Consider the following 22,483-nt stretch of genomic DNA (forward strand, 5'->3'; position numbering starts at 1 on the left):
CCTTTGTGCTAGATGAACGAACGTCAATACACATGCTCAGTTCTGAGATATAAGTGTGTGTGAAAGCCGATATTCACCTAGCTTGTTGGGGACACAAATTTTCTTTTCATCATATTCCACTCCATATATACATATGCGGAGGTACTAGCTCCAACTCGATTTTACAGTGACAACTGCAGGGACTTCAAACCGGCAGTAGGAAACAGACTGAGAAACCATAGAAATACTTTCCCGTGCAACCCGTTCCATTTGTGCTAGATGAAAGAACGTCTCTCCACATGCTCAGTTCTGAGAGATAAGTGTGTGTGAAAGCCTTTCTTCAAATAGCTTATTGGGAACACAAAGTTTCTTTCACTTGCAAACTTCACTCCATACATTTATATGGGGTGGTACAAGCTCCTACTCGGCTTTAGGGTGAAAACGGCAGGAACTTCAAACCGGCACTAGGAAACAGACTGAGAAACCAGAGTAAAAGCTTCTCCTGCAACCCATTCCTTTGTGATAGATGAACGAACGTCTCTGCACATGCTAAGTTCTGAGAGATAAGTGTGTGTGAAAGCCGTCCTTCACCTAGTTGTTTGGAACACAAAGTTCCTTTTCACTTGCAGACTCCACTCCTTACATATATATGGGGAAGGTTTAGCTCCAAATCGTATTTACAGTGAAAACTGCAGGAACTTCTAATCGGCACTAGGAAACAGGCTGAGAAACCAGAGTATAAGTTTCTCCTGCAACCCGTTCATTTATGCTAGATGAACGAACGTCTATACACATGCTCAGTTCTGACAGATAAGTGTGTGTGAAAGCCGTCATTCACCTAGCTTGTTGGGAACACAAATTTTCTTTTCATCATATTCCACTCCATACATATATATGCGGAGGTAGTAGCTCCAACTCGTATTTACAGTGACAACTGCAGGGACTTCAAACCGGCAGTAGGAAACAGACTGAGAAACCATAGTAAAACTTTCCCGTGCAACCCGTTCCATTTGTGCTAGATGAACGAACGTCTCTCCACATGCTCAGTTCTGAGAGATAATTATGTGTGAAAGCCGTCCTTCACAGAGCTTGTTGGGTACACAAAGTCTCTTTTCACTTGCAAACTCCACTCCATACATGTATATGGGGAGGTACATGCTCCAACTCGCTTTTACAGTGAAAACTGCTGGAACTTCAAACCTGCCCTAGGAAACAGACTGAGAATCCCGAGAAAAATTTCCTCCTGCAACCTGTTCCATTTGTGCTACATGAACGAACGTCTCTCCACATACTCAGTTCTGAGAGATAAGTGTGTGTTAAAGCCATCCTTCACCTAGCTTGTTCGGAATACAAAGTTTCTTTTCACTTGCAAAATCTAGTCCATACATATTTATGGGGTGGTACAAGCTCCTACTCGGTTTTACACTGAAAACTGCAGGAACTTCAAACCGGCACCAGGAAACAGACTGAGAAACCAGAGTAAAAGTTTCTTCTGCAACCCGTTCCATTTGTCCTAGGTGAAAGAACGTCTCTCCACATACTCATTTCTGAGAGATAATTGTGTGTGAAAGCCTTCCATCACCTATCTTGTTGGGAGCACAAAGTTTCATTTCACTTGCAAACTCCACTCCATACATATATAAGGGAAGTACTAGCTCCAACTTTGTTTTACAGTGAAAACTGCAGGAATTTCAAACCGGCACTAGGAAACAGACTGAGAAACCAGAGAAAAAGTTTCTCCTGCAAGCCATTCCCGTTGTGCTAGATGAACGAACGTCTCTCCACATGCTCACTTCTGAGAGATAAGTGTGTTTGAAAGCCGTCCTTCACCTAGCTTGTTCGGAATACAAAGTTTCTTTTCACTTGCATACTCCAATCCATACATTTATATGGGGAGGTACAAGCTCCAAGTCGGTTTAACCGTGAAAAGTGCAGGAAATTCAAAACGGCACTAGGAAACAGTCTGAGAAACCAGAGTAAAAGTTCACATGCAACCCGTTCCTTTGTGCTACATGAACGAACGTCTCTTCCCATGCTCCGTTCTGAGAGATAAGTGTGTGTGAAAGCCGTCCTTCAAATAGCTTGTTTGGAAAACAAAGTTTCTTTTCATTTGCAAACTCCATTCCATACATATATAAGGGGAAGTACAAGCTCCAAATTTGTTTTACAGTGAAAACTGCAGGAACTTCAAACCGGCACTAGTAAACAGACTGAGAAACCAGAGTAAAAGTTTCTCCGGCAAACCGTTCCCATTGTGCTAGATTAACGAAAGTCTTTCCACATACTAAGTTCTGAGAGATAAGTGTGTGTGAAAGCTGTCCTTCTCCTAGCTTGTTGGGAAAAAAAAGTTTCTTTTAACTTGCAAACTAAACTCCTTACATATATATGGGGAGGGATTAGCTCCAACTCGGTTTTACAGTGAAAACGGCAGGAACTTGAAACCTGCACTAGGAAACATACTGAGAAACCAGAGTAAAAGTTTCTCCTGTAACCCGTTCCCTTTGTGCTAGATGAACGAACGTCTATACACATGCTCAGTTCTGAGAGGTAAGAGTGTGTGAAAGCCGTCATTCACCTAGCTTGTTGGGGACACAAATTTTCTTTTCATCATATTCCACTCCATATATACATATGCGGAGGTACTAGCTCCAACTCGATTTTACAGTGACAACTGCAGGGACTTCAAACCGGCAGTAGGAAACAGACTGAGAAACCATAGAAAAAGTTTCCGTGCAACCCGTTCCATTTGTGCTAGGTGAAAGAACGTCTCTCTACATACTCAGTTTTGAGAGATATTTGTGTTTGAAAGCCGTCCTTCACCTATCTTGTTGGGAACACAAACTTTCTTTTCATGTGCAAACTCCACTCCATACATATATATGGGTTGTTACAAGCTCCTACTCGGTTTTGCAGTGAAAACTGTAGGAACATCAAACCGGCACTAGGAAACAGATTGAGAAATCACAGTAAAAGTTTCTCTGGCAACCAGTTCCCTTTGTGCTAGGTGAAAGAACGTCTCTCTACATACTCAGTTCTGAGAGATATTTGTGTGTGAAAGCCGTCCTTCACCTAGCTTGTTGGGAACATAAATTTTCTTTTCATCATATTCCACTCCATATATATATATGCGGAGGTAGTAGCTCCAACTCGATTTTACAGTGACAACTGCAGGGACTTCAAACCGGCAGTAGGAAACAGACTGAGAAACCATAGAAAAACTTTCCCGTGCAACCCGTTCCATTTGTGCTAGATGAAAGAACGTCTCTCCACATGCTCAGTTCTGAGAGATAAGTGTGTGTGAAAGCCTTTCTTCAAATAGCTTATTGGGAACACAAAGTTTCTTTCACTTGCAAACTCCACTCCATACATTTATATGGGGTGGTACAAGCTCCTACTCGGCTTTACAGTGAAAACGGCAGGAACTTCAAACCGGCACTAGGAAACAGACTGAGAATCCAGAGTAAAAGTTTCTCCTGCAACCCGTTCCCTTTGTGCTAGATGAACGAACGTCTCTCCACATGCTCAGTTCTGAGATATAAGTGTGTGTGAAAGCCGTACTTCACCTAGCTTGTTGGGAACACAAAGTTTCTTTTCACTGGCAAACACCAATCCGTACATATATATGGGGAGGTAATACCTCCAACTCGGTTTTACAGTGAAAACTGCAGGAAATTCAAACCGGCCCTAGGAAAAAGACTGAGAATCCAGAGAAAAAGTTCCTCCTGAAACCTGTTCCATTTGTGCTAGATGAACGAACGTCTCTCCACATGCTCAGTTCTGAGAGATAAGTATGTGTGAAAGCCGTCCTTCACCTAGATTGTTGGGTACACAAAGTTTCTTTTCACATGCAAAATCCACTCCATACATATATATGGGGTGGTACAAGCTCCTACTCGGTTTTACACTGAAAACAGCAGGAACTTCAAACCGGCACTAGGAAACAGACTGAGAAACCAAAGAAAAAGTTTCTCCTGCAACCCGTTCCCTTTGTACTAGATGAAAGAACGTCTCTCCACATGCTCAGTTCTGAGAGATAAGTGTGTGTGAAAGCCGTCCTTCACCTGTCTTGTTGGGAACACAATGTTTCTTTTCACTTGCAAACTCCAATCCATACATATATAAGGGAAGTACTAGCTCCAACTTGGTTTTACAGTGAAAACTGCAGGAACTTCAAACCGGCACTAGGAAACAGACTGAGAAACCAGAGTAAAAGTTTCTCCTGCAACCCGTTCCCTTTGTACTAGATGAAAGAACGTCTCTCCACATGCTCAGTTCTGAGAGATAAGTGTGTGTGAAAGCCGTCCTTCACCTGTCTTGTTGGGAACACAATGTTTCTTTTCACTTGCAAACTCCAATCCATACATATATAAGGGAAGTACTAGCTCCAACTTGGTTTTACAGTGAAAACAGCAGGAACTTCAAACCGGCACTAGGAAACAGACTGAGAAACCAGAGTAAAAGTTTCTCCTGCAACCCGTTCCCTTTGTACTAGATGAAAGAACGTCTCTCCACATGCTCAGTTTTGAGAGATAAGTGTGTGTGAAAGCCGTCCTTCACCTGTCTTGTTGGGAACACAATGTTTCTTTTCACTTACAAACTCCACTCCTTACATATTTAAGGGGAGGGTTTAGCTCCAACTCGATTTTACAGTGAAAACTGCAGGAACGTCTAACCGGCACTAGGAAACAGACTGAGAAAACAGAGTATAAGTTCTCCTATAACACGTTCCCCTTGTGCTACATGAACGAACGTCAATACACATGCTCAGTTCTGACAGATAAGTGTGTGTGAAAGCCGTCCTTCACCTATCTTGTTGGGAACACAAACTTTCTTTTCATGTGCAAACTCCACTCCATACATATATATGGGTTGTTACAAGCTCCTACTCGGTTTTACAGTGAAAACTGTAGGAACTTCAAACCGGCACTAGGAAACAGATTGAGAAATCACAGTAACAGTTTCTCTGGCAACCAGTTCACTTTGTGCTAGGTGAAAGAACGTCTCTCTACATACTCAGTTCTGAGAGATATTTGTGTGTGAAAGCCGTCCTTCACCTAGCTTGTTCGGAATACAAAGTTTCTTTTCACTTGCAAACTCCAATCCATACATATATATGGGGAGGTACTAGCTCCAACTCGGTTTTACAGTGAAAACTGCAGGAACATCAAACTGGCCATAGGAAACAGAGTGACAATCCAGAAAAAAAGTTCCTCCTGCAAAATGTTCCATTTGTGCTAGATGAACGAACGTCTCTCTTCATGCTCAGTTCTGAGAGATAATTATGTGTGAAAGCCGTCCTTCACCTAGCTTGTTGGGAACACAAAGTTTCTTTTCACTTGCAAACACCACTCCGTACATATATATGGGGAGGGTTTAGCTCCAAATCGTTTTTACAGTGAAAATTGCAGGAACTTCTAACCGGCACCAGGAAACAGACTGAGAAACCAGAGTATAATTTTCTCCTATAACAGTTCCCTTTGTGCTAGATGAACGAACGTCTCTCCACATGCTCATTTGTGAGAGATAAGTGTGTGTGAAAGCCGTCCTTCACCTAGCTTGTTGGGAACACAAATTTTATTTCACTTGCAATCTCCACTCGATACATAAATATAGGGAGGTACTAGCTACACCTCGGTTTTACAGTGAAAACTGAAGGAACTTCAAACCGGCACAAGGAAACAGACTGAGAAACCAGAGTAAAAGTTTCTCCTGCAACCCGTTCCTTTGTGCTAGATGAACGAACGTCTCTCCACATGCTATGTTCTGAGAGATAAGTGTGTGTGAAAGCCGTCCTTCACCTAGCTTGTTCGGAATACAAAGTTTCTTTTCACTTGCAAACTCCAATCCATACATATATATGGGGAGGTACTAGCTCCAACTCGGTTTTACAGTGAAAACTGCAGGAAATTCAAAATGGCACTAGGAAACAGACTGAGAAACCAGAGTAAAAGTTCCACTGCAACACGTTCCTTTGTTCTAGATGAACGAACGTCTCTCCCCATGCTCAGTACAGAGATAAATGTGTGTGAAAGCCGTCCTTCATTTAGCTTGTTGGGAACACAAAATTTCTTTTCATTTGCAAAATCCTCTCCATACATATATATGGGTTGTTACAAGCTCCTACTCGGTTTTACACTGAAAACTGCAGGAACTTCAAACGGGCACTAGGAAACAGACTGAGAAACCAGAGTAAAAGTTACTCCTGCAAACCGTTCCTTTGTGCTAAATGAAGGAACGTCTCTCCATATGCTAAGTTCTGAGAGATAAGTGTGTGTGAAAGCCGTCCTTCACCTAGCTTGTTGGGAACACAAAGTTTCTTTTCACTTGAAAACTCCAGTCCATACATATATATGCGGAGGTCCTAGCTCCAACTCGGTTTACAGTGAAAACTGCAGGGACTTCAAACCGACAGTAGGAAACAGACTGAGAAACCATAGTAAAACTTTCCCGTGCAACCCGTTCCATTTGTGCTAGATGAACGAACGTCTCTCCACATGCTCAGTTCTGAGAGATAAGTGTGTGTGAAAGCCTTTCTTCAAATAGCTTATTGGGAACACAAAGTTTCTTTTCACTTGCAAACTCCACTCCATACATTTATATGGGGTGGTACAAGCTCCTACTCAATTTTACAGTGAAAACGGAAGGAACTTCAAAACGGCACTAGGAAACAGACTGAGAAACCAGAGTAAAAGTTTCACCTGCAACCCGTTCCCTTTGTGCTAGATGAACGAACGTCTCTCCACATGCTCAGTTCTGAGAGATAAGTGTGTGTGAAAGCCGTCATTCACCTAGCTTCTTGGGAACACAAAGTTTCTTTTCACTTGCAAACACCAATCCGTACATATATATGGGGAGGTAATAGCTCCAACTCTGTTTTACAGTGAATACTGCAGGAACTTCAAACCGGCCCTAGGAAACAGACTGAGAATCCAGAGAAAAAGTTCCTCCTGAAACCTGTTCCATTTGTGCTAGATGAACGAACGTCTCTCCACATGCTCAGTTCTGAGAGATAATTATGTGTGAAAGCCGTCCTTCACAGAGCTTGTTGGGTACACAAAGTCTCTTTTCACTTGCAAACTCCACTCCATACATGTATATGGGGAGGTACATGCTCCAACTCGCTTTTACAGTGAAAACTGCTGGAACTTCAAACCTGCCCTAGGAAACAGACTGAGAATCCCGAGAAAAATTTCCTCCTGCAACCTGTTCCATTTGTGCTACATGAACAAACGTCTCTCCACATACTCAGTTCTGAGAGATAAGTGTGTGTTAAAGCCATCCTTCACCTAGCTTGTTCGGAATACAAAGTTTCTTTTCACTTGCAAAATCTAGTCCATACATATTTATGGGGTGGTACAAGCTCCTACTCGGTTTTACACTGAAAACTGCAGGAACTTCAAACCGGCACTAGGAAACAGACTGAGAAACCAGAGTAAAAGTTTCTTCTGCAACCCGTTCCATTTGTCCTAGGTGAAAGAACGTCTCTCCACATACTCATTTCTGAGAGATAATTGTGTGTGAAAGCCTTCCATCACCTATCTTGTTGGGAGCACAAAGTTTCATTTCACTTGCAAACTCCACTCCATACATATATAAGGGAAGTACTAGCTCCAACTTTGTTTTACAGTGAAAACTGCAGGAATTTCAAACCGGCACTAGGAAACAGACTGAGAAACCAGAGTAAAAGTTTTTCCTGCAACCCGTTCCTTTGTTCTAGATGAACGAACGTCTCTCCACATGCTCACTTCTGAGAGATAAGTGTGTTTGAAAGCCGTCCTTCACCTAGCTTGTTCGGAATACAAAGTTTCTTTTCACTTGCATACTCCAATCCATACATTTATATGGGGAGGTACAAGCTCCAAGTCGGTTTAACCGTGAAAAGTGCAGGAAATTCAAAACGGCACTAGGAAACAGTCTGAGAAACCAGAGTAAAAGTTCACATGCAACCCGTTCCTTTGTGCTACATGAACGAACGTCTCTTCCCATGCTCCGTTCTGAGAGATAAGTGTGTGTGAAAGCCGTCCTTCAAATAGCTTGTTTGGAAAACAAAGTTTCTTTTCATTTGCAAACTCCATTCCATACATATATAAGGGGAAGTACAAGCTCCAAATTTGTTTTACAGTGAAAACTGCAGGAACTTCAAACCGGCACTAGTAAACAGACTGAGAAACCAGAGTAAAAGTTTCTCCGGCAAACCGTTCCCATTGTGCTAGATTAACGAAAGTCTTTCCACATACTAAGTTCTGAGAGATAAGTGTGTGTGAAAGCTGTCCTTCACCTAGCTTGTTGGGAAAAAAAAGTTTCTTTTAACTTGCAAACTAATCTCCTTACATATATATGGGGAGGGATTAGCTCCAACTCGGTTTTACAGTGAAAACGGCAGGAACTTGAAACCTGCACTAGGAAACATACTGAGAAACCAGAGTAAAAGTTTCTCCTGTAACCCGTTCCCTTTGTGCTAGATGAACGAACGTCTATACACATGCTCAGTTCTGAGAGGTAAGAGTGTGTGAAAGCCGTCCTTCACCAAGCGTGTTCGGAACACAAAGTCCATTTTCATTTGCAAACACCACACCATATATATATATATGTGGAGGTACTAGCTCTAAATCGTTTTTACAGTGAAAACTGCAGGAACTTCAAACCTGCACTAGGAAACATACTGAGAAACCAGAGTAAAAGTTTCTCCTGTAACCCGATCCCTTTGTGCTAGATGAACGAACGTCAATACACATGCTCAGTTCTGAGATATAAGTGTGTGTGAAAGCCGTCATTCACCTAGCTTGTTGGGGACACAAATTTTCTTTTCATCATATTCCACTCCATATATACATATGCGGAGGTACTAGCTCCAACTCGATTTTACAGTGACAACTGCAGGGACTTCAAACCGGCAGTAGGAAACAGACTGAGAAACCATAGAAAAAGTTTCCGTGCAACCCGTTCCATTTGTGCTAGGTGAAAGAACGTCTCTCTACATACTCAGTTCTGAGAGATATTTGTGTGTGAAAGCCGTCCTTCACCTATCTTGTTGGGAACACAAACTTTCTTTTCATGTGCAAACTCCACTCCATACATATATATGGGTTGTTACAAGCTCCTACTCGGTTTTGCGGTGAAAACTGTAGGAACTTCAAACCGGCACTAGGAAACAGATTGAGAAATCACAGTAAAAGTTTCTCTGGCAACCAGTTCCCTTTGTGCTAGGTGAAAGAACGTCTCTCTACATACTCAGTTCTGAGAGATATTTGTGTGTGAAAGCCGTCCTTCACCTAGCTTGTTGGGAACATAAATTTTCTTTTCATCATATTCCACTCCATATATATATATGCGGAGGTAGTAGCTCCAACTCGATTTTACAGTGACAACTGCAGGGACTTCAAACCGGCAGTAGGAAACAGACTGAGAAACCATAGAAAAACTTTCCCGTGCAACCCGTTCCATTTGTGCTAGATGAAAGAACGTCTCTCCACATGCTCAGTTCTGAGAGATAAGTGTGTGTGAAAGCCTTTCTTCAAATAGCTTATTGGGAACACAAAGTTTCTTTCACTTGCAAACTCCACTCCATACATTTATATGGGGTGGTACAAGCTCCTACTCGGCTTTACAGTGAAAACGGCAGGAACTTCAAACCGGCACTAGGAAACAGACTGAGAAACCAGAGTAAAAGTTTCTCCTGCAACCCGTTCCCTTTGTGCTAGATGAACGAACGTCTCTCCACATGCTCAGTTCTGAGATATAAGTGTGTGTGAAAGCCGTACTTCACCTAGCTTGTTGGGAACACAAAGTTTCTTTTCACTGGCAAACACCACTCCGTACATATATATGGGGAGGTAATACCTCCAACTCGGTTTTACAGTGAAAACTGCAGGAAATTCAAACCGGCCCTAGGAAAAAGACTGAGAATCCAGAGAAAAAGTTCCTCCTGAAACCTGTTCCATTTGTGCTAGATGAACGAACGTCTCTCCACATGCTCAGTTCTGAGAGATAAGTATGTGTGAAAGCCGTCCTTCACCTAGATTGTTGGGTACACAAAGTTTCTTTTCACATGCAAAATCCACTCCATACATATATATGGGGTGGTACAAGCTCCTACTCGGTTTTACACTGAAAACAGCAGGAACTTCAAACCGGCACTAGGAAACAGACTGAGAAACCAGAGAAAAAGTTTCTCCTGCAACCCGTTCCCTTTGTACTAGATGAAAGAACGTCTCTCCACATGCTCAGTTCTGAGAGATAAGTGTGTGTGAAAGCCGTCCTTCACCTGTCTTGTTGGGAACACAATGTTTCTTTTCACTTGCAAACTCCAATCCATACATATATAAGGGAAGTACTAGCTCCAACTTGGTTTTACAGTGAAAACTGCAGGAACTTCAAACCGGCACTAGGAAACAGACTGAGAAACCAGAGTAAAAGTTTCTCCTGCAACCCGTTCCCTTTGTACTAGATGAAAGAACGTCTCTCCACATGCTCAGTTCTGAGAGATAAGTGTGTGTGAAAGCCGTCCTTCACCTGTCTTGTTGGGAACACAATGTTTCTTTTCACTTGCAAACACCAATCCATACATATATAAGGGAAGTACTAGCTCCAACTTGGTTTTACAGTGAAAACAGCAGGAACTTCAAACCGGCACTAGGAAACAGACTGAGAAACCAGAGTAAAAGTTTCTCCTGCAACCCGTTCCCTTTGTACTAGATGAAAGAACGTCTCTCCACATGCTCAGTTTTGAGAGATAAGTGTGTGTGAAAGCCGTCCTTCACCTGTCTTGTTGGGAACACAATGTTTCTTTTCACTTACAAACTCCACTCCTTACATATTTAAGGGGAGGGTTTAGCTCCAACTCGATTTTACAGTGAAAACTGCAGGAACGTCTAACCGGCACTAGGAAACAGACTGAGAAAACAGAGTATAAGTTCTCCTATAACACGTTCTCCTTGTGCTACATGAACGAACGTCAATACACATGCTCAGTTCTGACAGATAAGTGTGTGTGAAAGCCGTCCTTCACCTATCTTGTTGGGAACACAAACTTTCTTTTCATGTGCAAACTCCACTCCATACATATATATGGGTTGTTACAAGCTCCTACTCGGTTTTACAGTGAAAACTGTAGGAACTTCAAACCGGCACTAGGAAACAGATTGAGAAATCACAGTAACAGTTTCTCTGGCAACCAGTTCACTTTGTGCTAGGTGAAAGAACGTCTCTCTACATATTCAGTTCTGAGAGATATTTGTGTGTGAAAGCCGTCCTTCACCTAGCTTGTTCGGAATACAAAGTTTCTTTTCACTTGCAAACTCCAATCCATACATATATATGGGGAGGTACTAGCTCCAACTCGGTTTTACAGTGAAAACTGCAGGAACATCAAACTGGCCATAGGAAACAGAGTGACAATCCAGAGAAAAAGTTCCTCCTGCAACCTGTTCCATTTGTGCTAGATGAACGAACGTCTCTCTTCATGCTCAGTTCTGAGAGATAATTATGTGTGAAAGCCGTCCTTCACCTAGCTTGTTGGGAACACAAAGTTTCTTTTCACTTGCAAACACCACTCCGTACATATATATGGGGAGGGTTTAGCTCCAAATCGTTTTTACAGTGAAAATTGCAGGAACTTCTAACCGGCACCAGGAAACAGACTGAGAAACCAGAGTATAATTTTCTCCTATAACAGTTCCCTTTGTGCTAGATGAACGAACGTCTCTCCACATGCTCATTTGTGAGAGATAAGTGTGTGTGAAAGCCGCCCTTCACCTAGCTTGTTGGGAACACAAATTTTATTTCACTTGCAATCTCCACTTGATACATAAATATAGGGAGGAACTAGCTACACCTCGGTTTTACAGTGAAAACTGAAGGAACTTCAAACTGGCACAAGGAAACAGACTGAGAAACCAGAGTAAAAGTTTCTCCTGCAACCAATTCCTTTGTGCTAGATGAACGAACGTCTCTCCACATGCTATGTTCTGAGAGATAAGTGTGTGTGAAAGCCGTCCTTCACCTAGCTTGTTCGGAATACAAAGTTTCTTTTCACTTGCAAACTCCAATCCATACATATATATGGGGAGGTACTAGCTCCAACTCGGTTTTACAGTGAAAACTGCAGGAAATTCAAAATGGCACTAGGAAACAGACTGAGAAACCAGAGTAAAAGTTCCCCTGCAACACGTTCCTTTGTGCTAGATGAACGAACGTCTCTCCCCATGCTCAGTACAGAGATAAATGTGTGTGAAAGCCGTCCTTCATTTAGCTTGTTGGGAACACAAAATTTCTTTTCATTTGCAAAATCCTCTCCATACATATATAAAGGGAGGTTCTAGCTCCAACACGGTTTTACAGTGAAAACTGCAGGAACTTCAAACCTGCACTAGGTAACATACTGAGAAACCAGAGAAAAAGTTTCTCCTGCAATTCTTTCCCTTTGTGCTACATGAACGAAAGTCTCTCCACATGCTCAGTTCTGAGAGATAAGTGTGTGTGAAATCCGTCCTTCACCTAGCTTGTTGGGAACACAAAGTTTCTTTCCACTTGCAAACACCATTCCGTACATATATATGGGGAGGTACTAGCTCCAACTCGGTTTTACAGTGAAAAATGCAGGAACTTCAAACCGGCCCTAGGAAACAGACTGAGAATCCAGAGAAAAATTTCCTCCTGCAAACTGTTCCCCTTGTGGTAGATGAACGAACGTCTCTCCACATGCTCATTTCTGAGAGATAAGTGTGTGTGAAAGCCGTCCTTCACCTAGCTTGTTGGGAACACAAAGTTTCTTTTCACTTGCACACCCCAATCCACATATATATATGGGGTGGTGTAAGCTTCTACTCGGTTTTACAGTGAAAACTGCAGGAACTTCAAACCTGCACTAGGAAACAGACTGAGAAACCAGAGTAAAAGTTTCTCCTGCAACCCGTTCCCTTTTTGCTAGATGAACGAACGTCTCTCCACATGCTCAGTTCTGAGGGATAAGTGTGTGTGAAAGCCGTCCTTCACCTAGCTTGTTGGGAACACAAAGTTCTTTACACATGCAAACTCCACTCCTTACATATATATGGGGAGGTAATAGCTCCAACTCGGTTTACAGTGAAAACTGCAGGGACTTCAACCCGACAGTAGGAAACAGACTGAGAAACCATAGAAAAATTTTCCGTTGCAACCCGTTCCCTTTGTGGTAGATGAACGAACGTCTCTCCAAATGCTCAGTTCTGAGAGATAAGTGAGTGTGAAAGCCGTCCTTCACCTAGAATGTTGGGAACACAAACTTTCTTTTCACTTGCAAACCCCACTCCATACATATATATGGGGTGGTACAAGCTCCTACTCGGTTTTACAGTGAATACTGCAGGAAATTCAAACCTGCACTAGGAAACAGACTGAGAAACCAGAGTAAAAGTTTCTCCTTCAACCCGTTCCTTTGTGCTAAATGAACGAACTTCTGTCCACATGCTCAGTTCTGAGAGATAAGTGTGTGTGAAAGCCGCCCTTCACCTAGCTTGTTGGGAACACAAAGTTTCTTTTCACTTGCAAACTCCACTCCACACATATATATGGGGTGGTACAAGCTCCTACTCGGTTTTACAGTGAAAACTGCAGGAACTTCAAACCTGCACTAGGAAAAAACTGAGAAACCAGAGTAAAAGTTTCTCCTGCAACCCGTTCCATTTATGCTAGATGAACGAACGTCTCTCCACATGCTCAGTTCTGAGAGATATGTGTGTGTGAAAGCCGTCCTTCACCTAGCTTGTTGGGAACACAAAGTTGGTTTTCACTTGCAAACTCCACTCCATACATATATATGGGGAGGGATTAGCTCCAACACGGTTTTACAGTGAAAACTGTAGGAACTTCAAACCGGCACTAGGAAACAGACTGAGAAATTAGAGAAAAAGTTTCTCCTGCAACCCGTTCACTTTGTGCTAGATGAACGAACGTCTCTCCACATGCTCAGTTCTGAGAGATAATTGTGTGTGAAAGACGTCCTTCACATACCTTGCTGGGAACACAAATATACTTTTCACTTGCAAACTCTAATCCATACATATATAGGGGAGGTACTAGCTCCAACTCGGTTTTACAGTGAAAACTGCAGGAACGTCAATCCGGCACTAGGAAACAGACTGAGAAACCAGAGATAAAGTTTCTTCTTCAACCCGTTCCCTTTGTTCTAGATGAACGAAAGTCTCTCCAAATGCTCAGTTCTGAGAGATAAGTGTGTGTGAAAGCCGTCCTTCACCTAGAATGTTGGGAACACAAACTTTCTTTTCAATTGCAAACTCCACTCCATACAAATATATGGGGTGGTACAAGATCCTACTCGGTTTTACACTGAAAACTGCAGGAACTTCAAACGGGCACTAGGAAACAGACTGAGAAACCAGAGTAAAAGTTACTCCTGCAAACCGTTCCTTTGTGCTAAATGAAGGAACGTCTCTCCATATGCTAATTTCTGAGAGATAAGTGTGTGTGAAAGCCGTCCTTCACCTAGCTTGTTGGGAACACAAAGTTTCTTTTCACTTGAAAACTCCAGTCCATACATATATATGCGGAGGTCCTAGCTCCAACTCGGTTTACAGTGAAAACTGCAGGGACTTCAAACCGACAGTAGGAAACAGACTGAGAAACCATAGTAAAAGTTTCACCTGCAACCCATTCCCTTTGTGGCTGATGAACGAACGTCTCTCCAAATGCTCAGTTCTGAGAGATAAGTGTGTGTGAAAGCCGTCCTTCACCTAGAATGTTGGGAAAACAAACTTTCTTTTCACTTGCAAACTCCACTCCATACATATATATGGGGTGGTACAAGCTCCAACTCGGTTTTACACTGAAAACTGCAGGAACTTCAAACCGGCGCTAGGAAACAGACTGAGAATCCAGAGAATAAGTTCCTCCTGCAAAATGTTCCCCATGTGGTAAATGAACGAACGTCTCTCCACATGCTCATTTCTGAGAGAAAAGTGTGTGTGAAAGCCGTCCTTCACCTAGCTTGTTGGGAACACAAAGTTTCTTGTAACTTGCACACCCCAATCCACACATATATATGGGGTGGTATAAATTTCTACTCGGTTTTACAGTGAAAACTGCAGGAACTTCAAACCTGCACTAGGAAACAGACTGAGAAACCAGAGTAAAATTTTCTCCTGCAACCCGTTCCCTTTATGCTAGATGAACGAACGTCTCTCCACATGCTCAGTTCTGAGGGATAAGTGTGTGTGAAAGCCGTCCTTCACCTAGCTTGTTGGGAACACAAAGGATCTTTACACATGCAAACTCCACTCCTTACATATATATGGGGAGGTAATAGCTCCAACTCGGTTTACAGTGAAAACTGCAGGGACTTCAACCCGACAGTAGGAAACAGACTGAGAAAACATAGTAAAATATTCCGTTGCAACCCGTTCCCTTTGTGGTAGATGAACGAACGTCTCTCCAAATGCTCAGTTCTGAGAGATAAGTGAGTGTGAAAGCCGTCCTTCACCTAGAATGTTGGGAACACAAACATTCTTTTCACTTGCAAACACCACCCCATACATATATATGGGGTGGTACAAGCTCCTACTCAGTTTTACAGTGAAAACTGCAGGAAATTCAAACCTGCACAAGGAAACAGACTGAGAAACCAGAGTAAAAGTTTCTCCTGCAACCCGTTCCCTTTATGCTAGATGAAAGAACGTCTCTCCACATGCTCAGTTCTGAGAGATATTTGTGTGTGAAAGCCGTCCTTCACCTAGCTTGTTGGGAACACAAAGTTGGTTTTCACTTGCAAACTCCACTCCATACAAATATATGCGGAGGGATTAGCTCCAACTCGGTTTTACAGTGAAAACTGCAGGAACTTCATACCAGCACTAGGAAACAGACTGAGAAACCAGAGTAAAAGTTTCTCCTGTACCCGTTCCCTTTGTGCTAGATGAACGAACGTCTCTCCACATGCTATGTTCTGAGAGATAAGTGTGTGTGAAAGCCGTCCTTCACCTAGCTTGTTGGGAACACAAATTTTATATCACTTGCAATCTCCACTCGATACATAAATATAGGGAGGTACTAGCTCCACCTCGGTTTTACAGTGAAAACTGAAGGAACTTCAATCCGGCACAAGGAAACAGACTGAGAAACCAGAGTAAAAGTTTCTCCTGCAACCCGTTCCTTTGTGCTAGATGAATGAACGTCTCTCCACATGCTATGTTCTGAGAGATAAGTGTGTGTGAAAGCCGTCCTTCAAGTAGCTTGTTCGGAATACAAAGTTTCTTTTCACTTGCAAACTCCAATCCATACATATATATGGGGAGGTAATAGCTCCAACTCGGTTTTACAGTGAAAACTGCAGGAAATTCAAAATGGCACTAGGAAACAGACTGAGAAACCAGAGTAAAAGTTCCCCTGCAACACGTTCCTTTGTGCTAGATGAACGAACGTCTCTCCCCATGCTCAGTACAGAGATAAATGTGTGTGAAAGCCGTCCTTCATTTAGCTTGTTGGGAACACAAAATTTCTTTTCATATGCAAAATCCTCTCCATACATATATAAAGGGAGGTTCTAGCTCCAACACGGTTTTACAGTGAAAACTGCAGGAACTTCAAACATGCACTAGGTAACATACTGAGAAACCAGAGAAAAAGTTTCTCCTGCAATTCTTTCCCTTTGTGCTACATGAACGAACGTCTCTCCACATGCTAAGTTCTGAGAAATAAGTGTGTGTGAAAGCCGTCCTTCACCTAGAATGTTGGGAACACAAACTTTCTTTTCACTTGCTAACTCCACTCCATAAAAATATATGGGGTGGTACAAGATCCTACTCGGTTTTACACTGAATACTGCAGGAACTTCAAACCGGCACTAGGAAACAGACTGAGAAACCAGAGTAATAGTTACTCCTGCAAACCGTTCCTTTGTGCTAAATGAAGGAACGACCCTCCACATGCTAAGTTCTGAGAGATAAGTGTGTGTGAAAGCCGTCCTTCACTTAGCTTGTTGGGAACACAAAGCTTCTTTTCACTTGAAAATTCCAGTCCATACATATATATGCGGAGGTCCTAGCTCCAACTCGGTTTACAGTGAAAATTGCAGGGACTTCAAACCGACAGTAGGAAACAGACTGAGAAAGCATAGTAAAAGTTTCACCTGCAACCCATTCCCTTTGTGGTTGATGAACGAACGTCTCTCCAAATGCTCAGTTCTGAGAGATAAGTGTGCGTGAAATCCGTACTTCACCTAGAATGTTGGGAAAACAAACTTTGTTTTCACTTGCAAACTCCACTCCATACATATATATGGGGTGTTACAAGCTCCTACTCGGTTTTACACTGAAAATTGCAGGAACTTCAAACCGGCACTAGGAAACAGACTGAGAATCCAGAGTAAAAGTTTCTCCTGCAACCCGTTCCCTTTGTGCTAGATGAACGAACGTCTCTCAACATGCTCAGTTCTGAGAACTGTGTATGAAAGCCGTCCTTCACCTAGCTTGTTGGGAACACAAAGTTTCTTTCCACTTGCAAACACCATTCCGTACATATATATGGGGAGGTACTAGCTCCAACACGGTTTTACAGTGAAAAATGCAGGAACTTCAAACCGGCCCTAGGAAACAGACTGAGAATCCAGAGAAAAATTTCCTCCTGCAAACTGTTCCCCTTGTGGTAGATGAACGAACGTCCCTCCACATGCTCATTTCTGAGAGATAAGTGTGTGTGAAAGCCGTCCTTCACCTAGCTTGTTGGGAACACAAAGTTTCTTTTCACTTGCACACCCCAATCCACATATATATATGGGGTGGTGTAAGCTTCTACTCGGTTTTACAGTGAAAACTGCAGGAACTTCAAACCTGCACTAGGAAACAGACTGAGAAACCAGAGTAAAAGTTTCTCCTGCAACCCGTTCCCTTTTTGCTAGATGAACGAACGTCTCTCCACATGCTCAGTTCTGAGGGATAAGTGTGTGTGAAAGCCGTCCTTCACCTAGCTTGTTGGGAACACAAAGTTCTTTACACATGCAAACTCCACTCCTTACATATATATGAGGAGGTAATAGCTCCAACTCGGTTTACAGTGAAAACTGCAGGGACTTCAACCCGACAGTAGGAAACAGACTGAGAAACCATAGAAAAATTTTCCGTTGCAACCCGTTCCCTTTGTGGTAGATGAACGAACGTCTCTCCAAATGCTCAGTTCTGAGAGAATAGTGAGTGTGAAAGCCGTCCTTCAACTGGAATGTTGGGAACACAAACTTTCTTTTCACTTGCAAACACCACTCCATACATATATATGGGGTGGTACAAGCTCCTACTCGGTTTTACAGTGAAAACTGCAGGAAATTCAAACCTGCACTAGGAAACAGACTGAGAAACCAGAGTAAAAGTTTCTCCTTCAACCCGTTCCTTTGTGCTAAATGAACGAACTTCTGTCCACATGCTCAGTTCTGAGAGATAAGTGTGTGTGAAAGCCGCCCTTCACCTAGCTTGTTGGGAACACAAAGTTTCTTTTCACTTGCAAACTCCACTCCACACATATATATGGGGTGGTACAAGCTCCTACTCGGTTTTACAGTGAAAACTGCAGGAACTTCAAACCTGCACTAGGAAAAAACTGAGAAACCAGAGTAAAAGTTTCTCCTGCAACCCGTTCCCTTTATGCTAGATGAAAGAACGTCTCTCCACATGCTCAGTTCTGAGAGATATGTGTGGGTGAAAGCCGTCCTTCACCTAGCTTGTTGGGAACACAAAGTTGGTTTTCACTTGCAAACTCCACTCCATACATATATATGGGGAGGGATTAGCTCCAACTCGGTTTTACAGTGAAAACTGCAGGAACTTCAAACCGGCACTAGGAAACAGACTGAGAAATCAGAGAAAAAGTTTCTCCTGCAACCCGTTCCCTTTGTGCTAGATGAACGAACGTCTCTCCACATGCTCAGTTCTGAGAGATAATTGTGTGTGAAAGACGTCCTTCACATACCTTGCTGGGAACACAAAGATTCTTTTCACTTGCAAACTCCAATCCATACATATATAAGGGGAGGTACTAGCTCCAACTCGGTTTTACAGTGAAAACCGCAGGAACGTCATTCCGGCACTAGGAAACAGACTGAGAAACCAGAGATAAAGTTTCTTCTTCAACCCGTTCCCTTTGTTCTAGATGAACGAAAGTCTCTCCAAATGCTCAGTTCTGAGAGATAAGTGTGTGTGAAAGCCGTCCTTCACCTAGAATGTTGGGGATACAAACTTTCTTTTCAATTGCAAACTCCACTCCATACAAATATAAGGGGTGGTACAAGATCCTACTCGGTTTTACACTGAAAACTGCAGGAACTTCAAACGGTCACTAGGAAACAGACTGAGAAACCAGAGTAAAAGTTACTCCTGCAAACCGTTCCTTTGTGCTAAATGAAGGAACGTCTCTCCACATGCTAAGTTCTGAGAGATAAGTGTGTGTGAAAGCCGTCCTTCACCTAGCTTGTTGGGAACACAAAGTTTCTTTTCACTTGAAAACTCCAGTCCATACATATATATGCGGAGGTCCTAGCTCCAACTCGGTTTACAGTGAAAACTGCAGGGACTTCAAACCGACAGTAGGAAACAGACTGAGAAACCATAGTAAAAGTTTCACCTGCAACCCATTCCCTTTGTGGGTGATGAACGAACGTCTCTCCAAATGCTCAGTTCTGAGAGATAAGTGTGTGTGAAAGCCGTCCTTCACCTAGAATGTTGGGAAAACAAACTTTCTTTTCACTTGCAAACTCCACTCCATACATATATATGGGGTGGTACAAGCTCCTACTCGGTTTTACACTGAAAACTGCAGGAACTTCAAACCGGCCCTAGGAAACAGACTGAGAATCCAGAGAATAAGTTCCTCCTGCAAAATGTTCCCCTTGTGGTAGATGAACGAACGTCTCTCCACATGCTCATTTCTGAGAGAAAAGTGTGTGTGAAAGCCGTCCTTCACCTAGCTTGTTGGGAACACAAAGTTTCTTTTAACTTGCACACCCCAATCCACACATATATATGGGGTGGTATAAATTTCTACTCGGTTTTACAGTGAAAACTGCAGGAACTTCAAACCTGCACTAGGAAACAGACTGAGAAACCAGAGTAAAATTTTCTCCTGCAACACGTTCCCTTTATGCCAGATGAACGAACGTCTCTCCACATGCTCAGTTCTGAGGGATAAGTGTGTGTGAAAGCCGTCCTTCACCTAGCTTGTTGGGAACACAAAGGTTCTTTACACATGCAAACTCCACTCATTACATATATATGGGGAGGTAATAGCTCCAACTCGGTTTACAGTGAAAACTGCAGGGACTTCAACCCGACAGTAGGAAACAGACTGAGAAAACATAGTAAAATTTTCCGTTGCAACCCGTTCCCTTTGTGGTAGATGAACGAACGTCTCTCCAAATGCTCAGTTCTGAGAGATAAGTGAGTGTGAAAGCCGTCCTTCACCTAGAATGTTGGGAACACAAACTTTCTTTTCACTTGCAAACCCCACTCCATACATATATATCGGGTGGTACAAGCTCCTACTCGTTTTTACAGTGAAAACTGCAGGAAATTCAAACCTGCACAAGGAAACAGACTGAGAAACCAGAGTAAAAGTTTCTCCTTCAACCCGTTCCTTTGTGCTAAATGAACGAACTTCTGTCCACATGCTCAGTTCTGAGAGATAAGTGTGTGTGAATGCCGCCCTTCACCTAGCTTGTTGGGAACACAAAGTTTCTTTTCACTTGCAAACTCCACTCCACACATATATATGGGGTGCTACAAGCTCCTACTCGGTTTTACAGTGAAAACTGCAGGAACTTGAAACCTGCACTAGGAAAAAACTGAGAAACCAGAGTAAAAGTTTCTCCTGCAACCCGTTCCCTTTATGCTAGATGAAAGAACGTCTCTCCACATGCTCAGTTCTGAGAGATATTTGTGTGTGAAAGCCGTCCTTCACCTAGATTGTTGGGAACACAAAGTTGGTTTTCACTTGCAAACTCCACTCCATACAAATATATGCGGAGGGATTAGCTCCAACTCGGTTTTACAGTGAAAACTGCAGGAACTTCATACCAGCACTAGGAAACAGACTGAGAAACCAGTGTAAAAGTTTCTCCTGTACCCGTTCCCTTTGTGCTAGATGAACGAACGTCTCTCCACATGCTATGTTCTGAGAGATAAGTGTGTGTGAAAGCCGTCCTTCACCTAGCTTGTTGGGAACACAAATTTTATATCACTTGCAATCCCCACTCGATACATAAATATAGGGAGGTACTAGCTCCACCTCGGTTTTACAGTGAAAACTGAAGGAACTTCAAACCGGCACAAGGAAACAGACTGAGAAACCAGAGTAAAAGTTTCTCCTGCAACCCGTTCCTTTGTGCTAGATGAACGAACGTCTCTCCACATGCTATGTTCTGAGAGATAAGTGTGTGTGAAAGCCGTCCTTCACCTAGCTTGTTCGGAATACAAAGTTTCTTTTCACTTGCAAACTCCAATCCATACATATATATGGGGAGGTACTAGCTCCAACTCGGTTTTACAGTGAAAACTGCAGGAAATTCAAAATGGCACTAGGAAACAGACTGAGAAACCAGAGTAAAAGTTCCCCTGCAACACGTTCCTTTGTGCTAGATGAACGAACGTCTCTCCCCATGCTCAGTACAGAGATAAATGTGTGTGAAAGCCGTCCTTCATTTAGCTTGTTGGGAACACAAAATTTCTTTTTATTTGCAAAATCCTCTCCATACATATATAAAGGGAGGTTCTAGCTCCAACACGGTTTTACAGTGAAAACTGCAGGAACTTCAAACCTGCACTAGGTAACATACTGAGAAACCAGAGAAAAAGTTTCTCCTGCAATTCTTTCCCTTTGTGCTACATGAACGAACGTCTCTCCACATGCTCAGTTCTGAGAGATAAGTGTGTGTGAAAGCCGTCCTTCACCTAGAATGTTGGGAACACAAACTTTCTTTTCACTTGCTAACTCCACTCCATAAAAATATATGGGGTGATACAAGATCCTACTCGGTTTTACACTGAATACTGCAGGAACTTCAAACCGGCACTAGGAAACAGACTGAGAAACCAGAGTAATAGTTACTCCTGCAAACCGTTCCTTTGTGCTAAATGAAGGAACGACCCTCCACATGCTAAGTTCTGAGAGATAAGTGTGTGTGAAATCCGTCCTTCACCTAGAATGTTGGGAAAACAAACTTTGTTTTCACTTGCAATCTCCACTCCATACATATATATGGGGTGGTACAAGCTCCTACTCGGTTTTACACTGAAAATTGCAGGAACTTCAAACCGGCACTAGGAAACAGAATGAGAATCCAGAGTAAAAATTTCTCCTGCAACCCGTTCCCTTTGTGCTAGATGAACGAACGTCTCTCCACATGCTCAGTTCTGAGTAGTGTGTGTGAAAGCCGTCCTTCACCTATCTTGTTGGGAACACAAAGTTTCTTTCCACTTGCAAACACCATTCCGTACATATATATGGGGAGGTACTAGCTCCAACACGGTTTTAC

Source organism: Camelus dromedarius, unplaced genomic scaffold (genome assembly GCF_036321535.1).
Source record: "Camelus dromedarius isolate mCamDro1 unplaced genomic scaffold, mCamDro1.pat HAP1_SCAFFOLD_117, whole genome shotgun sequence".
Taxonomy (NCBI): domain Eukaryota; kingdom Metazoa; phylum Chordata; class Mammalia; order Artiodactyla; family Camelidae; genus Camelus; species Camelus dromedarius.